Source organism: Panicum virgatum, chromosome 6N, assembly GCF_016808335.1.
Source record: "Panicum virgatum strain AP13 chromosome 6N, P.virgatum_v5, whole genome shotgun sequence".
NCBI classification, from domain to species: domain Eukaryota; kingdom Viridiplantae; phylum Streptophyta; class Magnoliopsida; order Poales; family Poaceae; genus Panicum; species Panicum virgatum.
The window spans coordinates 14,976,886-14,982,337 of NC_053150.1; the positions used below are offsets into that span (position 1 = coordinate 14,976,886).

At 44.9% G+C, this 5,452-nt stretch overlaps 1 long non-coding RNA gene across 1 annotated transcript; it reads right to left on the reverse strand.

Moving 5' to 3' along the window:
- Nucleotides 1–664: 664 nt before the first annotated feature.
- Nucleotides 665–1,126, reverse strand: LOC120680178. The gene is made up of 3 exons (XR_005677499.1): nt 1,054–1,126; nt 822–928; nt 665–708 (listed from the first exon to the last, which is right to left on the reverse strand). It is a non-coding gene; the product is annotated as an uncharacterized LOC120680178 (long non-coding RNA).
- Between the last annotated feature and the right edge of the window lie 4,326 nt (nt 1,127–5,452).

The window sequence follows — 5,452 nt, forward strand, 5'->3', positions numbered from 1 at the left end:
AGCCGTCGAGTGTACTTTATGGCTTTGATAATCAGTTCCTCAGACCCTGCAATTTAGAAGTAGCACACAAACAGTGAGATGTCTTGGTTGTGACAATATATTCCCTTGACAACTATTCATATCTTGGATGTAAATACTACTAAAGAAGAATTGACATGCACAGATGGTAGCCATCACACATTCGCAATAAGAATATACAGAAAGTAGATGATGCGATTGTAACAAATAAATGAGGATGCTTAACTATACAGTTATACAACTGCAGGAAAAGGTTCAGATTAATGGAAGAGATAAGTAAAATCAAAATTTATCATAAGGTGCATATAAAATTCATTAAGCTTCCTTGCAAAGTGCAATGCATGTTGACCAAAGCAAACCATCCAAACTGGAGAAGTCAGTTGAGAACTGTATTTTGTGGACTGACGATCTATATTTCTAGATTTGCATATTCATGGAAAGTGGGTTCCATGTAGTAATGCATCTCTAACCAAGCCTACCAGAAGGTCCTACGGCACCAGAGAAGATCAAGTGGCTGGCTCAATCATAGTTCTATCTATAAGCTTCTGATACTCACGTTTCCTTTTAGAACCTGATTTTGATTCTTTTGAATCATTCTCCTTCAGAAAGGAAGAAATCTCATGCAATCTCGACCTCAGTTCCACTTGAACATCAGGAATCGCAGGGAGGGAAGGTTGCGATGGGAACTTTCTACATGCAGCATAAACAATCATCAGGACACAAATGACCATATGAAAACCAGTTTAAACAAGTAATCAAATATAACCAGATGTAAAAAGACACGGGAAACAAAATCTTCTAACCATGGCGAATGTCCACCAGAACTCGTGGTATTCCAACAGCCTCAGCTAGTTCAGATATTGAACGGCCAGTTTTCTTATGTTGATTCTCCACAAAACCATTTACAAGCCTGACAGTAGAAAAAAAAGGGGAGAGAATTAATATTTGTTGTACTTTGTGGAAGTTTAACTCTGGAAAATAAAACGAAACCATGTGTTACACACAAGATGATAATTGCAGTGAGAATTTCCTCACCTCATGATTGCCATACCGTACAGCATCGCGAGCATTTCCTCCGACTCCATGGCATCATCACCAGCCAATCCGCTCCTAGGGGAATTTGCAGAATCGTGCCGAGAATTGGGGAACCTATTTGGGATCGGTGAAAGCAAAAGCAATGGCTATTTATCTGGACACATAGATTTGGAACACCAACCTCGTCTACATGGTGTATTTGTGTTAATGAAAATGCTAGATCAAAGTTAGTCCACCTCAGTGCCAAATCACGCGCGGTCTACATACGCGCTTCAAAACCATTAAAATCCGATTAAGCAGAAGTCTCCTCAGAGACAAGCACCTAAGGCAACTAGAACTGCAGTGATTAGCGCATGCCCCAGATCGCGTGAGTAGCAGTGCAGCTCACCATCCGGCCAGACAACGCGGGAGGGAAAGGGGGGCAGACTGTAGAACAGAGAAATCCGGGTCCGGGCTCACCTTTGCTACGGCGGCCACGGCGAGGACGGCCACCAGGAGCAGCACGCCGCCCCACCGCATCACCGCGGACACCTACGCTCGCCCCAAGTGCGACGACCGAGTCCAACAGAGCCGGCCCGCGCGCCGGCGGCCGGAGATCTGGAGGGGAGCGGGCGTGGCGTCTGCCCGGCGGGAGGTGGGCGTGGGTGAATTGAAGCGGAGGCGGCGGGCGACGAATGCGCAGGCAAAGTAGAGAGGAGTAGAGAGGCCCGGCGGAGCACGAGAGGGGGGAGACCCGAGGAGCTGGGAGGGGCTCGTGTCGTGCGACTCGTAGCACCTGAATCTCCTACGGGAGGGGGCGGGAGGAGGGTGGAGGGAGGAGGAGGGGGCGGAGGGCCGGGCGCTGCCGCCATGGGAGGGCGTGGGAGGAGGGAGGATTGGGCGGAGGGCCAGCCGCTGCTGCCATGGGAGGTGCACCCTTACTCGACAGCTGACTGGACCTCACGGCAGAACACCCTACACTCATTGGTGTTGTGCGCCACAGCATTGTGCCACTTGTAGTACTTGCAGTATTTCAATTCAGCGGCCGATGGGATCGTATGATTAGGAGATAGTTTTTTTTGCGAGGAGTATGATTAGGAGATAGTTTGATATGTCCTTCTTGTAAAGACAGATCAAAGGTCTTATCGGCCTTAGTGATGTCGAATCCATATTTCTCTGCTTCCTTCTTGGCAAACGGGTAAGAAACCAGCATTTCATTTTTCACCCATTCCGTACCCCGGGCACGATGCAACGGCTCGGCAGCAAGGGGGCAACGACGGGTGCAAAGAGGCGTTGGCATTGAGGGCCCTGGCGATTGAAAAATCATTTGTAGGGGTAGGTGAGGTGACACCCACCCCTACAAATTGATTTCTAGGGATGGGTGATGCCCACACCTGCTCCTAAAAAATTTATTTTTAGGGACGGTGGTGGCGTCACCTGCCTCTAAAAATATTTTTCCAGGGGCATGTCAATTGATAGTAAGTAACCTGCCCTTTTTTAAGAAGTAGGTTACCTTTTGATTCGTCCCTTCAGAAAATAGAATGTTGTTCCTACAAATCATTTTTGTAGCAGTTATATATACATTTCCGATAGCATACTCTGTTCCAAGATATCTTCTTCAAATAGATGTAGCGACAGAGTCTCCCAACCGAGGGATATAATATCACGACAAATTATATTTTTCTTGGGAAATAGAGTAAATGGTGCTGATACGGTCACACCATATTCCATAACAGATCAATAACGGTTTTGAATAAGACTGATAACTAATTATTTGTGATGGTTATTTAACTGGCACGGATAAATACTGTTTCTCATTTGCACCTCCCTAGTAGTACCGGCTCGATAAATTGGTGAAGGAGAGAGAAGGATGGCATGTGAGAAGAGTTCCATCACCATAAAAGTTCTCAGTTTAGATAACTGCGTCCATGAAACTTCCACTGAGACTGGCCTTCGAAAGCAAAAACATGATACTGTCATTATAACGATTCCCCTGATGACTACTACCGAAAACTTCGCCAGCAAAATGAGTCACGTGTAGGTCTACTGTTGCTGTGATTCGTCTACATATAATTTACGGCTCCAATAAGTACGCATGGTATCTTGATCCAGGATAAGCACATAGTTAAGTATTCCTACCTTGCCCATTAGCAAAGGTGCTAGAAGATCCATGACTGACATACTACACGTTAGATGACAAGGTTTGTTCTGTCAAACTATGTTAAGAACTAATAATGCAGAAATAATTAATAAACTACAATGAGTGTATCAGATCTGAGTAACTACTTATTCAGATTTGATATATAGGTAGTTTAGGACGACGTCGCGAAACAGTCTAATAGGTGAATTGATGAGCAAAAAATTCTATGGAACCATATTGTTTATCATAACAGTGTTTATGTGTATCAGAAGTACTTTTTCTGCAGCATCTAATAACTTATATCTGGTACTGATACTGTTTGTAAAAAAATAATAAATTAAAAGTTTAACTAGCAGGTCAGAGGGAAGAAAGTTTGACTAGCAGGGAATCAAAATTAAAACAACCTTTAATTTTAATAAGAGGGAATAGTAATATAGAAACCAAACAAGTTGATAGTGACTCTCTAAACCACGCAGCAGAGGATTTGTATTGACCTTCATAGCACATTGCCAGCATAATGTCAGGCATGTGTCCTTTGTTTTGCTGATCGCACACCTCCCGTAGTGAGCATAATTCATCTAGGATGAACACTAAGTTGTGATAAGTTACGAAGTACTATTTGGACAAGCCTTGCATTCCAATGGGAAATTTTGATACGAGCAGTCAATGAAGAAAACATATTTAGATTCCCGTGGTTCTTTTTCTTGCTTAGCCTACTTACAGAGAATGTAGGGATTTCCAGCCTACGAGACCCCTAGATCCTACCATTCAATTTTATTGTTCGCCTATTCGCCTCTCCGACCTATCCCACTCCTGTATATGTTTTGTGTAGTTGGGGATAGGGTAGTGTTACCATCGGAAATTGACCGAGGTTGAAATGGGCTTATACTGTTGATGGACCGGTTCGGGACGTCGAGGGAAGAGGCGATTGTGGTCCATGCTAAGGGCCGATGGACTCCTGTTTATCTGTATTCTTTTAGAGATAGTTTAGTTTTCTTATGTACTGTTCAAGTTAGGGTTTATTAGCTTGTTCGTCAAGACTACAAGCTATAAATATGTAACCATATCTGATGAATAAAGATTGACGGCAAACGTTCCCACAGCAGCGGTTGTCTCCAACTCTCTCTCGGCGCATCGCCAGCAATAATCACGTTAGGGTTTAACCTCGAGGTAAGCGCCATGCGGCTCTAAGGGTTTCCCTTAGAGCATCACGGCTCAATGCCTCGCTACCTTTGGTGGGTCTCGTGCTGAAGCATTTTTTATGGCGAGATCTGCTATTTATCCCGGTGTTCACAGCATGGCTTTAATAGATCGATCGTGCTTTGTTGTTGTTTAATTGCTACGTTCATCATGTCATCCTTATGCATGGAATCGGCTAGTTTCCTGTTCATCCAGTATGTCATAGAGCCGATTCGCACAGGGATGACGCCTTGCTCTGTTTCATCTGGTCCATCCGATCTGTTACTGTTCGTCCTTAATCAATAAGGATTCGCTCAACATCTGCTATATCTAGCCCTGGTAAACATGTTGGATGATTCCTATGGCGTCTTGGACTATGTCTATTATGCTCATCTGGCCTGACTCGTGGACGGGATGTTCCTATATAGCGGTGAGAGTAGTGACGGTCATAGTTCGAGTTTGCTTGATGTTAGCAGAGCGAGTATCTTTCCACCAAGAGTTTTACCCGTTTTTATCTGGATTTGTAAGATCTTATTCGCTCTTGGTGTCGGATTGGGACACGTTGCCTAGCCACTCGTTACAATCCACGATGTGCGCTGCAACACGTGCATGCGACCTGCCAATGGGTTAGTGCGTGCCGATCACCCTGCCCGGTATGTCTTAGATTGGATCTGTCTGTTTGGATGGATTTCTTTGGAGATCCTGGCTATGCTCACGTATGATTAGATTGTTATATGTCGTGCGTAGCAAGAGCCGATTCTTATAGGTAGATTCGTTTATATCATGTCTTGGAGCAGATTTTATTCAGTACAGATGCAGTTTTTACATGTTTATTTACCGATCGCATCTGCAATCGGCAGATGTGCTGATATGCCTTTTAATGTCTCTGGATCGGCTGTTTGTGCCGATACGGAGCAGCTGGGCTCATAGTGTGCTGATCCGGGCGATCGGCAGGAATTTGACGTTTTATCTCGTGTGACGCAGGGAACGTGGGAGATAGAAGCATCATCACTCACCCCTTCCTGGCTATAGGTCAAGCCAGGTGGCACGCCCTTAACACCAGTGAGCCGATCACGAGCCGCACCAAGAGAGATGAGGGTA